Raw genomic sequence first — 15659 nt, forward strand, 5'->3', positions numbered from 1 at the left:
TTTATGGGCGCTCAACGCTGTCGGCGCCCTCGATGGTTTTTCCTGCGACTGTTCGTCGCGTGTGGTACATCATACATGCTTCTGTAATGTTCTTCGTAATACGTGTCAGTTCTGTAGTTCTGTCATGAATTTACAAGTAACGTAATGTTCGGCTTCTTGCGACTGTGATGTTTCTCTTTTTCGTGCGGGTAGGTCTTTGTCCAAATTTTTATTTTGACCGTAGCGGTTTAAGGGAAACTTCCCCCTGTGTGAAATCAGAAAATACGCAGTACTTTTTTCCCTTTTTTTATTGAAAGACTTTGTAACTGCGGATACACAGTCTACAATATGTAAGGGGAAACAGCTCAGTGCACCCCGGAAGCGGCGAAGGGCCGGCAGGAGCGCAGGGTAACGTGATGCTGCGCGCCCTAGTCAGCCGGCGGCAGGCGACGGGACTAAATTCGTCACACTTGGCTCGCAGCCATACTAGGCCCGGCCAGCGCCGCCTGTATTTTCTGAGGCGGTATTTCGGTGCCCTCCGCCTGTGCTAAATAAGGGGCGCGCCCAGCTGGGCCACCGGCCTTGACTCGCCACCGGCACAGTCCACTGTCACTGCTTGCCGTAAAGAGCAGTGTCTGCAGTTCATGCCATCCGTGTTACATCGCTCATTATTATTATTCTTTAGCTTAACGCATTGACACGATTAGAGTTGGTACAATAAGATAGCAGATGCACACGAGGAAAATAATCGGCAGTGAGTTTGTCAGATAACACGTCAAAATTTATTTCGTGTGGCTGCGCCACTTCTCTCTGTGGAGGGCGTGCTTGCTTGTCACCCTGTGGGACGCGCCTATTAGAATACCTCTAGACCAAGATACCTTGCTTCCCTGTGAGCTACGGCCGCACAGAAAACGTACGCAATGAATCCAGCACTCTCCGTGTAGGCCTACTGTTGCTGTTTTTGTTGTGGTCATCAGTCCGAAGACTGGTCTGATGCAGCTGTCCATGCTACTCTATCTCGTACAAGCCTCCGAATAACTGCTGCAATCTACATCCTTCTGAACCTGTTTACTGTAGTCACCTCTTGGTCTCCTTCTACGATTTCTAGCCCTCCCTCCCCCCCCCCCCCCCCCTACTCCCAACCCCTACTTACCTCCAATACCAGATAGATGACCCTTTGATGTCTCAGAATGTGCCCGGCTAACCAATCCCTTCTTTTAGTCATGCTGTGCCAAAAATTTCTTTTCTCCCCAGTTCTATTCACTACATCCTCATTACTCATGGTTATGCGATCTACCTATCTAATCTTCAGCATTTTTCTGTTGGAATTATTACTTCTTCTTGAACCGTAAGAGTATTTCGTCTGTCCCACACATATTACACGCCAGATCTACCAGTGGTTCGGCTGCATGTCGTCTACTCCAGCGGCCTTTGTTTCGACTTAGGTCTTTCAATGTTCTGTCGAATCGTTCTCTTTCAATGCTCTGTCGAATCGTGTCATATCTCCCTCATCTCATCTTCATCTACGCCCTCTTCTCTTTCTATAATATTGCTCTCAAGTTATTTCCCTTGTATAAACTCTCTATATAGTCCTTCCACCTTTTAGCTTGAAATTCTTTGCTTAAGGCTGGTTTTATATCTGAGCTCTTGGTATCCCATAACTGCTTCTCTTTCCCCCAAGGTCCTCTTTAATTTTCCTGCAGGCGACATCTATCTTTCCCCTATGAAATATGTTCCTAAATTCTTATATTTGTCCTATATTCTGCCTGCTTAGCCATTCTGCACTTCTCGTCAATCTCATTTTTTAAACATTTGCATTCCCTTTCGCCTACTTCATTTTTATATTTTCTTCTTTGATCAAATAAATTTAATATCTCATGTGGTATCCAAGGATTACTGCTAGGCCTTATTTTTAAAATTGAGGGTGAGACCACATGCAGAGAACCAGTCAATGATACTTTTAAGAACTCTGTTTACATTTCTTCTGTTTCTGTTTGTATACTTGAATTGATTAGAATACTAGTGTCATCTGCAAAAAGAACTAATTCTGTTAGTTGTATACTAGATGGAAGATAGTTTACATATGCGAGGAACAGTAGTGTACCTAAGATTGAACCTTGTGGTACCCCATATGTGATTTCTCCCCAGTCAGAATTATGTGCCTGGATTATATTGCTTGAATCACTAAGTACAACTTTCTGTGATCTTTTTGTCAAATATGACATTATCCATTGGTTGGCCATGCATCAGTGCCATAAAGTGAAATTTATCTGGGAGCATACTGTGATTCACACATTCAAATGCCTTAGAGAGGTCGCAGAAAACACCAATCGGTGCTATTTTATTACTTAATGCTTTTAAAATCTGGTTAGTGAATACATAAATGGCATTCTCAGTCGAGCAACACTTCTGAAACCCTAACTGTGATTGCTAAGGGTACTATTGTTGTTAAGGTGAGATACTATTCAAGAACACATCACCTTCTCAAAAATTTTGGAGAGTGAAGTCAGCTGTGAAAGAGGTCAGTAATTATTGACATCTCTCTTATCACCTTTCTTAAAGAGGGGCTTAACAACGGCATATTTCAGTCACTCTGGAAAAATGCCTTGAGCTAGTGATGCGTTACATATTTCAGATAAGACTAGGCTTATTATATGGCACAAAATTTTTAATACTCTCTTGAAAACACCCTCAAAGCCACATGAGATATTTTTGAGAGAATGCATAATTTTCTTAATCTCTGAAGCAGAACTTGGTAATACACTCATATGATTGAATTTCATGGCTGTTACATTTCAACGTAATGCCGTGATTTTGCTCTTGAGCTGATTGTCCCTATACTTTCTACTATATTTAAGAAATGATTGATAAATGTACCTTCCATTCACTTCAATAGTGCTGTTGTCTTGTTCTGTGGCTGGTTCTCCTGTCTCTCGCTTCACTACATTCCATATCGCCTTCAGTCTGTTGTCGGAAGTACTGGTTTCTGACATTATGTTTAAGTTCTATGATTTTTTTAATAACCTTTCTTAGTAATTTTAAGTATTTTTTGTAGTGTGCAAGTACTGCAGGATCCCTGCTTGTTCTTGCCAAAAGATAAATTTCCCTTTTCCTTTCACAAGATACTTTAAACCCCCCAGTGATCCATGGTCTTTTAAATGGTAGTTTAGTGTCCTTTCTGACTAGCTTATGTGGAAATCTTTTTTCAAATAATGAAATGAATTTATCATTGAGTAGATTAAATTTTTTGTTAGCATTTGGCTCATTGTAAACTACATCCCATGTCATCGCTTGTAAAGTATTCCTAAAAACATTTGTCCTGGAGTCATTAATTATTCTAACTGATTTCCACTAAGAAGTATCCATACTGTAGGGATGCTACGTTATTTATCTTAACTAACTGTGCCTGATTATCAGAGAGACCATTTGTTACTGGATCAACAGTTATTTTCTTACTTTGAGCTTCATCAAAGAAAACACTTTCAATTAGAGTCCAACTGTCTTTATCCACCAGTTTTGGAAAGTTATTTACTGAGACCAAATTGTAGGATCCAAATAAGGTTTCCATATCATTTTTGCTATCAGAATTCTTTAGAAAATCTACACTGAAGTCATCACAGACTATGAAATACTTGCTGCTGTCTGACAGATAGCACAGTAAGGAATCAAGATTACTCATAAATAGCTCAAAATTTCCCAGTGGGGTGTATATACAGTTACCGTTAAAAGTGAACTATTTTTCAGCATGCACACACTTCTATGTGCTGATCACTTGTCCCATTGTTTTTGAACTTGTGTTCTGTCTTAATGTATGCAACAACTCCTCCTTTTGCTATGTTATTTCTGTGTAAGTAAGCTGCAACAGTGTAATGCAGTTTATCTAACCGTGTAGTTATGTGGTGCTCAGGCAGGCACGATATATCTATCTTTTCAGAGCTCTCTAAATTTCCCAAACAGACAAGAAGCACTTCTACCTTACAAGTCAATCCTCTAATACTTTGATGAAATGAGCTAACCATACTTTTCTGTGCATTATTAAGAATTTTGTGAGGCTCTTCTGTTATTTTCAGTTCTTTCGAAACAGGGTGCCTGAATCCTGATTCTAACCTAAAATAGATGCTCTCGTATATTACCTCCAAGGAGCTCAGCCAACCTATCTTTCCCTCTCCTATTCAGGTGTAGGCCATGTCTAGTATATCCCCATGTCCTAATTGTAACAACAGGCGCTGCACTCATATGAGATTTTGTTTCAGTTAACAGCAGCCTGCTCAACTCTGTGTTCACACGGCTCAGAGTAGCATTTACCCAGGGCCGGTCATGGGGCTGCAGGACCTTCACATTTGTGTGTGCTGTTGCTGTTGCTATTGCTATTTCATCCGTGTCACCCCTAATGTAGTAATTACTAGTATTAGCCAGGCTGTTCCCTGCTTCACCAACTATAAGAACCTGATCCTCCTCGCCAAAACCTTTACACAAATTCCCACACCCTCTGTCACCTGGCTAAGGCTAGCACTGTGCTTCGCAATACTTGTGGCCTGGTACCCTGTCCCTAATTTGTCCTGCACCATCTGGCCTACACCCTTCCCATGGCTGCTATCTAGCAGCAAGACTCTTTTCTTCCTACTCTTCTTCGATACCGACCTATATTGACTTTCTGTTGCACGCTACTTCTTACTTCAGGTAACAAGTCAAATTTATCGGATACTGTTAGCTCAAGTGCAGATGAAGTTGAAAAGCTGCTCCTCTTTTGCCCATTGCTTGTTACCTTTACTCACTTCCCGAGATCTTTTTCCTCCTTCAATTCATCTATTTCAAATTTCGCGTGATCTAATTCTGCCTGAATGGCACAAATCTTTGCCTCCTGCTCAACGATTCTCTTGTCTTTTTACAAAGCCTACAGTCCCATGGGAGAGCCTTGTTGAGTTCCCCATTTAGTTCTCCACTACTACATCCTACGGCAACATCCACAATTATCACGAACTGCAACACAGATTACACGCTTAAAAATAGAAATAAATCACTTAACACACCTTACATTACACGAATTGTCGTTACTTATGAGCAGCAAATATTAGGCCTACAGGTTAGCGCTTCGGATGTATGATAAAAAGTAAAAAGTTATTTATTTCCGCTTACTATAAGAACCTAGCATTCACTCAACTGCAGTACCCGGTGAATTATCTTAATCACAAAAGAATGTAACTTTATTGTACCAAAACAGAACGTAAAGAACCGACAGGTGCGAAAGAATCAAACAAATTAAGATTTATGCTACTTTCCGCAAATACGAACTTAACAGTGAATGGACACACTCAAATTAAATTGTTTGAAAGGAAAACAGAACAATTAAACGGGATTCTCTAACTTAATTGTGCCACAACGTAAACAAATATGCTATTAAAGTCCGACCTCGCGCCCTTTTAGCGTTTTCTGGACTAATATGTACAGGACAGTGATATCTTTAATCGTAACCTTGAAAAAGCACTCATACTCGTATTCAATGAGTAATTTGTAATAAACTAATAGTCATTACAATCTAAACTTATCTTTACGAGAGCGCAAAAACTCTGAAGTCTCGCCTGGTGCATGGCTGCCAACCTGTTCCATCGTATTCAGATTAGGCGAACTTTGTGGCAAAGACATCAACGTGAGCTCAGTCTCATGCTCCAGAAACCACAGCAGCCCGATTGTGGCCTTACGACTCACAAGAAATTTATCCTACTGTAAGGAGCCAACGGCCTCGGAGAAGAAATGAAGGGATTCAGGTGATCAATAATGTTCTGTTGTTCACAGCCGTCATGGTCCCTTTGATTGCTACCACAGATCCCACGGAAGGCCAGGTGAATATCCCCCACAGCGTAATACTGCCTCCACCGACCTGCGTCTGTGCAGCAGTGTATGCTTCCAGAGCCGTTCGCCAGTTGTCGACCTGGTGTAACAATAAATGTGTTTTATCCGACCAACTGACACGTTTTTTCGAATGATTCACGATCCAATGATCTGGGATCCACTGCAATCGTAACTGACGATGTTGTTGGACCAAATGGTAACATGCATGGTACGTCTGCTGCAGAAAACCATGTTTAACACCCATGTTTAACAATGTGCACTGGACGGTGTGCTCTGAAACACTTGTGCTGCACCAGAATCGTATTCCGTTGTCAGATTTGCCATGTACCCTGGTTCACAGAGAGAGCAAGTGCTCCAGCCTTCATGTTCTGTGAGTCCAACACCTTGACGTCTACTCGTGGCTGCATCGCCCTCCTTCCATTGTCTTCCCTCCGCTTCCCATATATGCTCACGGCAGTAGGGCGCCGTTTCCGAGCTGCTCGTTCTCAGGCGTTGAGCTATAATAATCTGACATTCGCCAGAGTCGCTTATGTCAGCGTATCGTCGCTTGATTAATTCTCCAAATGTTTCTGCCCGCTTCTATACTGACCGCATCATGTGGTCGCAACGCCACAAGGTAGCATTCAATCACGCGCTGGGCAGTGTGCACAATGTTTTGGTCCATCATTGTGCCATATAAAACAGGAACTCCTATTCGATATGGCAAGCTAAGCTGACTCAGTACATTGTACGGTGTCTGTTCCGTTAACTGAATCTGACGATGATGTTTTCGAAACGCGTCATTAAAAAGAGTAGTCACAAAAATACCGGTGGCTATTTTACTATTATCATAGCGTCCAGAACAGCTATTCCAATACTCCTATCTAGCCTCCAGCGACTTTCTGAAGCGCACTCTGCAACATGGATCCAGACAAAGATAAGTTTTTGCCCGCGTACTTATAAATTATTCCCACACTATCTCGTTAGTTTCTTCATTTCGCGTCTTCTTCGACTTTCTTTTCATTTGACCACTCCCTTTCATCCACTCATCCCGTATCCTAGCCTTGTTTCTCAAAGTTTCATTTATTTGTGTTTTACCGCATTTCAGACGCAACATCATTTTGCACACAGAGTGTTTGTTAATCTTCTCGATTACATTAATCTTTTCGTTAACTGTTAGCGACATGTACTACAAGTCAACTGAAACATATATGTGTGAGTGTGTGTGTGTGTGTGTGTGTGTGTGTGTGTGAATAAATAGTGTTTACTTTAATACAGTAGTACTGTATAAGCTTTTATTCCGCGTTATATAATGAATTATTAATTAATCTTAAAATATGCATTCCGTTTCCACTTCAGGCACACTCCGCTTTACACAAAAATTAACATACGGAAGTGTATTGACTGCGTCGGAACTGAAATATTTGTACAGTTTGGCCAGATCTCCTAATTATACAAGTTCAACTTTGATCAAGCTTTACTATAATTTCATTCTTGCGCCTCCACCTGTATTTTAGAAGATTTTAACGAGTAAAATTTCATTTCATGTGAAGATTTTTCAATCATATATGAAGATATTCACTCATATTACATTTTTGATAGCGTTAGTTACTGTGTAGTAGATTTTGACTTCGTTTCTCTTATACATGGATAGGACTAGTCGAGTGTGATCTAGAGAGACAAGGATAATTTCTAGCCACGAGGAATCAATGGAATCGTATGAAGTCATTTGGAATTCTATGATGGGGAAGTCTCTGCAGCAATAGTGTTGCCCGAAACCCAGCCACACTGACAAATTGAACAGAGTGAAACCATCGCGACTTGTGAAATGAAGTCGACCTTGGCACAGATCGCCAAATTCCGGGTTATGGCGTGGACATTCCGATGTAGATAGGAACCAAGCACAAACTGAGAGGAAAGAAATGCCGGAGAGAGACAGGAAAGCCGAGGCAGGTAGGAAAGAAGCACAGAAGAGGGCAAGAAAGGCCAAAGTAGATAGGAAACGAGCAGAGGAGAGAGATAGGAAGAGACGACAGCGCCACACAAAAAATTCGTTTCCCGATTGAAATCAATGGATGAAAAGCTGGACGAGGTTTCAATAGAAGTACAAACCAACGTCTCCAGGTTGGCCGAGGCTGAGTCGAATTTATGAAGGGAGAGTAACATTAACACCTCAGTTTCTCAAAGAATTCAGATTATAGAAGAAACAAATACCTCAGTATCCCAGAGAATGAAGACTCTGGAAGAGCGAACGGAATCTGACGCTATGGAGGACGTTCAATTCTTGGAAACTGAGTAATTTGCCTCGCTCAAACGAGATCTAGAGAAGAAAGAGAAAGTCGTAGAGCCAGTAATGCCCCTGGCAGAGAGTAGGTTAAGGGTCAATAATGAGTGGCATAACTGGCAGCGTCGGAGCCTAGTGGCTTGCCGTCAGTGATGCAAAATAGAGCTACTGCGAAGGAGTCGTGCGGCGTCTAGGTCTGCGTCTGCCAACGGACAGGACTTCGATGACAAGGACTACTCATCCCTAAGGAAATTTATCACTTATGCCGCAGGCGGAGACCTGCATGTTGAAACGTGGATTGGTCTGTCTGCCAATCTGAAGAGAGTGTTCATGCGTAGCCACATAAGTGGAGATACAATAACGAAAATTCTATCAGCCACAGGAAACCGGACAACCTTCGTAAATTCTGTATCCGAAATTAAGAAGCTGTACTGGTCCACTGTGGAACGAAATAGGGTACGACTAGGTATCATAAAAACTCTACCAGTGGCAGGAACGCGCTTTCAGTCACACTCAAAGTATTTCGACGAGATCCTAAAATGGAATCAGCATGTCGACGATCCACACAGTGGTGATGAGATGATTCAATTGTCCACCAAGCCTTTGACTGCTACAGACGCGCTCGCTGTGGTGAGCGCAGCTTTGTCGTCGCCCTAAACCGCTATTCTGTGCACTGGCTTTATTGTACGGTCCAGCTCGCCTGCGCTGAATATTTCTGGAGCGCTGGGCGTGACGATTTCATCTGCTGCTCTGGGATTCGCCGCTCTCAGTACAAAATAAATGCAGTTACTCTAACAACTTAAGCTTTTCACTTTGAAACTCCTTTAGGAATAAATGACTGCATAGACAGACACAAGGATATGTCAATATTCTTTCACACCTAAGAATTGCATCTTTCCTGTTGATTTTAATAGGATGTTAGAAGCCTATGACGAAAGAGACATGTCACTTTGGATCCATCTCAGTAAATTAGTATTTTTTACAGTTACTTTTTCATAAACCTGCTCTCTCACATATATTCAAAACTGTAGAGACTCAAAAGAAAGAATGGATATATAAGTAATATCGCTCTAATACAGTGGCAGTCGTTGGGAACCACAGTAATAACTTTTTTGGCAGAGGTTGAAAATACCGCATCAGTTGTAAATCTCTTTATTTTCACACGACCGGTTTCGGACTCTTATAAGCCCATCTTCAGGTATCGTAGCTGTTCTGTGGTCCCCGAGCGCCGCGTGTACCAGGCAGCACACCGCGCCTGGTATACGCGGCGCTCGGGGACCACAGCACAGCTACGATACCTGAAGATGGGCTTATAAGAGTCCGAAACCGGTCGTGTGAAAATAAAGAGATTTACAACTGAAGCGGTATTTTCAACCTCTGCTATAATACTCAGTTACGGATATTCTCCCAACAGGACTGCTTGTAATAACTTTTTTGGTTCCACGTTTGTTGATTCCGTTCACGAACTGTCAGCGACTCAGTTGAGCGGACATGAGGGCTGCTAATGGAATACTTGTCACACGATTTTAAGAAAATTATTTGGTGAAAAAATTGGATTCTTTCACATCTTACAATATATCTTCTGTCGATAAAGGAGCGAATTTCTTTTCGTTATTCATCTTAGTTACTGTGCTCGAGTTGCATACAACACTTCACGAAATTTTAAGATTTTTGCAACGTTAAAAGCACAGTGCTTAGACTTTGTGTACGGTTCGTTTTAGGACGTTGATTGCTGCGTATGAAATGTAGTCAACATTTCGAAATCCTATTTAAATATATAGCAGAACGATGTCTATCACCTTTTTTGAGATACTAGTTTTTTACAGCTACAGGGGGGCTACGTGAATTGGCGGCAATGCCCTTGAGTGAACATGCCGGCCACTACAAAATACATATCATCCAATTCTAAGGAAACTATTTGGCAAGGAAATTTGATTCTTTCACATCTTCCACTATGATACCTTCGCTCGATAAACGACACAATATATTTTCGTTATTTGTCTTAGTTACTGCACTGCATCCAGTTAAATAAACCTTTGCGCGAAATTTTAAGATTTTTGAAGAGATAAAAACGCATTGTGTATGGTTCATTTTAGGCCACTGATCACTGAGAACAAAATGTAGGCAACCTATCGAAATTTTATTTAACGCTAAGAGGATAATGATATGTATCGCTATTCTCGCCATCAATATATTTCCTACGGGACGGTTGCATTTATTACGCCCAGTGTTACGTCCATGCGCAACGTGAATCATATGGTTATAACACCTACCGTACTTCATAAATGGTTCAAGATATAGAAAAGAGGTTTTTGCAATTGACAGCATGCAAAGAGATGTGTATACTGCCATATGATTAACATTTGAATCTTTTTTTTGTCTATCAAGATACAGAAGTACCTATAATTTTTTTCGATGGAATGATGTACTTCTTTTAACAGCATTTAATATCTCATCAAAAAAGAATGCTGTGGCACTATACACATTATTATTTACGATATTCTATGTGGGATACTCAACTTCAATCGAAACCTGTTTGTTGTTACGCCACAAGAAGTAATCGCTATGTAACTAAATGTTTAATTATCTCTATTTCCATAGGGGCCTTTAGAATGCACTATAGCTTCATGTAATGAGATCAGCTTGCCAACTATTTTTTCCAGCAATACTACTGCAATGGCCTATAAATGGAGGCGTCTGATACTCTACTTCAGTTTCTTTTATCATATGATGCCAAGTACCAGGTGTAATTGCCTGTCGCCATCTTCATGATTTCTTGATCTGTACAACCACAATAGCATGCCATTACAGTCCAAGATGAAGATGAAAACACAAATACTTTCACAGCAGCAAACACACAAAGGTCGCTGACCACTCTGGGCAGAACTGCAGCTGCTATGAGCGCTCTACCTGCCCGCTAAGTGGCTTGCGCGTTAATACGTCCAGAGCAGTCCGGCCTTGTTAATACGTCGGGAGCACAATGGCGTCAGCAAGGGGGCACATAGAGCAAAAATTAAAAATAATAAAATGTTCAAATGTGTGTGAAATCTTATGGGACTTACTGCTAGTGTCATCAGTCCCGAAGCTTACACACTACTTAACCTAAATTACCCTAAGGACAAACACACACACCCATGGCCGAGGGAGGACTCGAAATTCCGCCGGGACCAGCCTCACAGTCCATGACTGCAGCGCCCAAGACCGCTCGCCTAATCCCACGCGGCGCATAGAGCACCTGATGGAAGGATCAAAGGCACATGTAACGCGTTCAGAGCAGTCAAATGGCTAATACTATGCCATCAAAATGCAAGACATCTCTCCCCTGTTTTTAAAAGAGTAATCTGAAGACATTTAGATTAATCTTAACAGACCTCGATGAGTACGACGGGAAGATAGGAAAGTGAGTTCTGTAACTGTATGAACCAGTTTGGAAATTCATAACAGAATGAGTGTACAAGTGGCAACGCAAGTGAGAGCAGCAATGGCAGCCAGTCTCAAAATCAGAGGAATAATTGGAGACGTCAGAGACTCAGACATTATGAGGAGAGACCCTGTCCATGAAACGGCATGCAAGGACAGCCGAGGGAGCGGGTAAACGGAGCAGTGGGAATAGTTGAAATATGGAACCCAGCTCCGGACTGCAGTCAACAGCCTTCACATCCTGAAGTATGATTAGGTCGGAGACGACCTGTTGGCCAAAATGGGTAACACCAAAGAAGCAGGGTGTTCCGCATAGCCTATGAAACTGGTTGTGATATTTTTTGGTATTTAGCAATAAGATTTCATATAATTTCTGTTTCGAGATTATTTTGATGTTCTTACAGTTTGCACATGTTTGCATCTTTTGAGCGTGAGTCTGGGGTAGAATGTTACGTAGACCGCTGGAGCTAGATCCGCCTTGCAAATCATATTTTTGTTGTTGGAAATGAGTGTCTGCTAGTCCAAGTTTGCTGGTCTCTCGATCATATGGCGCGACAATCGCTTATTACATGAGCGTACTGCGTGTTTAGCAAATGTTTCAGATACTGAAGTGCAGCTATGATCAGCATGAAGCGCCAGTGGATCCTGACGATACGTATTATCTGTTCTCTTCAGAGCGTCAAGGACATGTAAGGTAGCAAAATGTGATGTGTCATTCATTTGAACGTGTATTATTTTCCAGTGCCTCACCTCAGTTGCTTTGAACATCCGGCCATGTGGTGTATGTTATGAGATCGTAAATGCTTCTTTGGGGAAACCATTAGTTTCTATCACTTAAATTAAGAGTTTGGAAGGGTGTAGCCAATCGTATTGTGATGTGAGAGGTGACTTTCCTGTATGGCAAGGGGAATATTTATCGTTTTTATCTTTCGTGAGGTCACAGAGCGCACTGTTGAGGTTATCACGAGATTTTTTCCTACCGCCTGCTGCGAATTATGCCCTGGGGTACTTTCCAGGATGTTTTGAAGATCTGTCTGACCCGAGCTTTTGTCAATAAAACGTAAAGTGACCCTAGCTATATTTATGTTAGGATTTATGTCATTCTAATAAGTTCACCAGCCAGTGTTGCTGGAGTGGTGTCTAATTTAGATTATGCCGCCCTCTCTGAATCTGCTACGTACAGAGCACACACCACACTTAAACCATCACACAAACAAACCTATGGTAGGGCACCAGTATCTTGTTAAGATTTCTGGGGTAATGAGATTTGTAAATGAAGCAAGCAAAAATGAGATCGACAGGAAGTGCAAAATGGCTAAGCAGAGATGGCTAGAGGACAAATATAAGGAAGTAGAGGCATATCTCAATAGGGGTAAGATAGATACTGCCTACAGGGAAATTAAAGAGAACTTTGGAGAAAAGAGAACCACTTGTATGAATATTAAGAGCTCAGATGGAAACCCAGTTCTAAGCAAAGAAGGGAAAGCAGAAAGGTGGAAGTAGTATATAGAGGGTCTATACAAGGGCGATGTATTGGAGGACAATATTATGGAAATGGAAGAGCATGTACATGATGATGAAATGGGAGATACGATACTGTGTGAAGATTTTGACAGAGCACTGAAAGACCTGAGTCAAAACAAGGCCCCAGGAGTAGACAACATTCCATTAGAACTACTGATAGCCTTGGGAGAGACAGCCCTGACAAAACTCTACCATCTGGTGAGCAAGATGTATGAGACAGGCAAAATACCCTCAGACTTCAAGAAGATTATAGTAATTCCAATCCCTAAGAAAGCAGGTGTTGACAGATGTGACAATTACGAAACTATCAGCTCAATAAGTCACGGCTGCAAAATACTAACGCGAATTCTTTACAGACGAATGGAAAAACTGGTAGAAGCCGACCTCGCGGAAGATCAGTTTGGATTCCGTAGAAATATTGGAACACGGTGAGGCAATACTGACCCTACGACTTATATTAGAAGATAGATTAAGGAATGGCAAACGTACTTTCTAGCGTTTGTAGACTTAGAGAAAGTTTTTGACAATGTTGACTGGAATACTCTCTTTCAAATCCTGAAGGTGGCAGGGATAAAATATAGGGAGCAAAAGGCTATTTACAATTTTTACAGAAACCAGATGACAGTTATAAGAGTTGAGGGGCATGAAAGAGAAGCAGTGGTTGGTAAGGGAGTGAGACAGGGTTGTAGCCTCTCCCCGATGTTATTCAATCTGTATATTGAGCAAGCAGTAAAGGAAACAAAAGAAAAAATCGTAGTAGGAATTAAAATCCATGTAGAAGAATTAAAACTTTGAGGTTCGCCGATGATATTGCTCTACCCGTCTCCATGCTGTCTCCACGGGTCGCAATAATACACTACTGGCCATTAAAATTGCTACACCACGAAGATGACGTGCTACAGACGCGAAATTTAACCGACAGGAAGAAGATACTGTGATATGCAAATGATTAGCTTTTCAGAGCATTCACACAAGGTTGGCGCCGATGGCGACACCTACAACGTGCTGACATGAGGAAAGTTTCCAACTGATTTCTCATACACAAACAGCAGTTGACCGGCGTTGCCTGGTGAAACGTTGTTGTGATTCCTCGCGTAAGGAGGAGAAATGCGTACCATCACGTTTCCGACTTTGACAAAGGTCGGATTGTAGCCTATCGCGAATGCGGTTTCCAACCGATTTCTCATGCACAAACAGCAGTTGACCGGCGTCGCCTGGTGAAACGATGTTGTGATGACTAGTGTAAGGAGGAGAAATGCGTACCATCACGTTTCCGACTTTGATAAAGGTCGGATTGTAGCCTATCGCGATTGCGGTTTATCGTATCGCGACATTGCTCCTCGCGTTGGTCGAGATCCAATGACTGTTAGCAGAATATGGAATCGGTGGGTTCAGCCACGACTCGATCCCTGAGTCAGCAGATGGGGACGTTTGCAAGACAACAACCATCTGCACGGACAGTTCGACGACGTTTGCAGCAGCGTGGACCATCAGCTCAGAGACCATGGCTGCCTTTACCCTTGACGCTGCATCACAGACAGGAGCGCCTGCGATGGTGTACTCAACGACGAACCTGGGTGCACGAATGGCAAAACGTCATTTTTTCGGATGAATCCAGGTTCTGTTTACAGCATCATGATGGTCGCATCCGTGTTTGGCGACATCGCGGTGAACGCACATTGGAAGCGTGTATTTGTCATCGCCGTACTGGCGTATCACCCGGCGTGATGGTATGGGGTGCCATTGGTTACACGTCTCGGTCACCTCTTGTTCGCACTGACGACACTTTGAACAGTGGACGTTACATTTCAGATGTGTTTCGACCCCTGGCTCTACCCTTCATTCGATCCCTGCGAAACCCTACATTTCAGCAGGATAATGAACGGCCGCATGTTGCAGGTCCTGTACGGGCCTTTCTGGATACAGAACATGTTCGATTGCTGCCCTGGCCACCTCATTCTCCAGATCTCTCACCAATTGAAAACGTCTGGTCAATGGTGGTTGAGCAAGTGGTGCGCCACAATACGCCAGTCACTACTCTTGATGAACTGTAGTATCGTGTTGAAGCTGCATGGGCAGCTGTACCTGTACACGCCGTCCAAGCTCTGTTTGACTCAATGCCCAGGCGTATCAAGGCTGTTATTACGGCCAGAGGTGGTTGTTCTTGGTACTGACTTCTCAGGATCTATGCACCAAAATTGCGTGAAAATGTAATCACATGTCAGTTCTAGCATAATATATTTGTGCAATGAATACCCGTTTATCATCTGCATTTCTTCTTGGTATAGCAATTTTAATGGCCAGTAGTGTATTAAGCACTGTTTGTAATTCTATTGCGAAACTATGCAGTGCGGTGTGGGGCATCAAGTGGGACTGACGGATGACATCGAAAAAGTACAAAGAAGGGTAGATCGTTTTGTATTATCACAAAATAGGGGAGATAGTGTCATGGACATGATACGTGAATTGGAGTGGCAATCATTAAAACAAAGGTGTTTTTCGTTGCGACGGGATCTTCTTATGAAATTTCAATCGCCAGTTTTTTCCTCCGATTGCGAAAACATTCTGTTGGCACCCACCTACACAGGGAGAAATGATCATCACAATAAGATAAGATAAATCA

At 42.3% G+C, this 15659-nt stretch overlaps 1 protein-coding gene across 2 annotated transcripts in view; it reads right to left on the reverse strand.

Annotated features, from left to right (window-relative positions):
- The window catches only part of LOC124798153 (E3 ubiquitin-protein ligase MIB1-like), a 78019-nt gene that overhangs the window by 44816 nt on the left and 17544 nt on the right, over positions 1–15659 (reverse strand). The window lies entirely within an intron of this gene.

The sequence above is a fragment of the Schistocerca piceifrons genome, chromosome 5 (genome assembly GCF_021461385.2).
Source record: "Schistocerca piceifrons isolate TAMUIC-IGC-003096 chromosome 5, iqSchPice1.1, whole genome shotgun sequence".
NCBI classification, from domain to species: Eukaryota; Metazoa; Arthropoda; class Insecta; order Orthoptera; family Acrididae; genus Schistocerca; species Schistocerca piceifrons.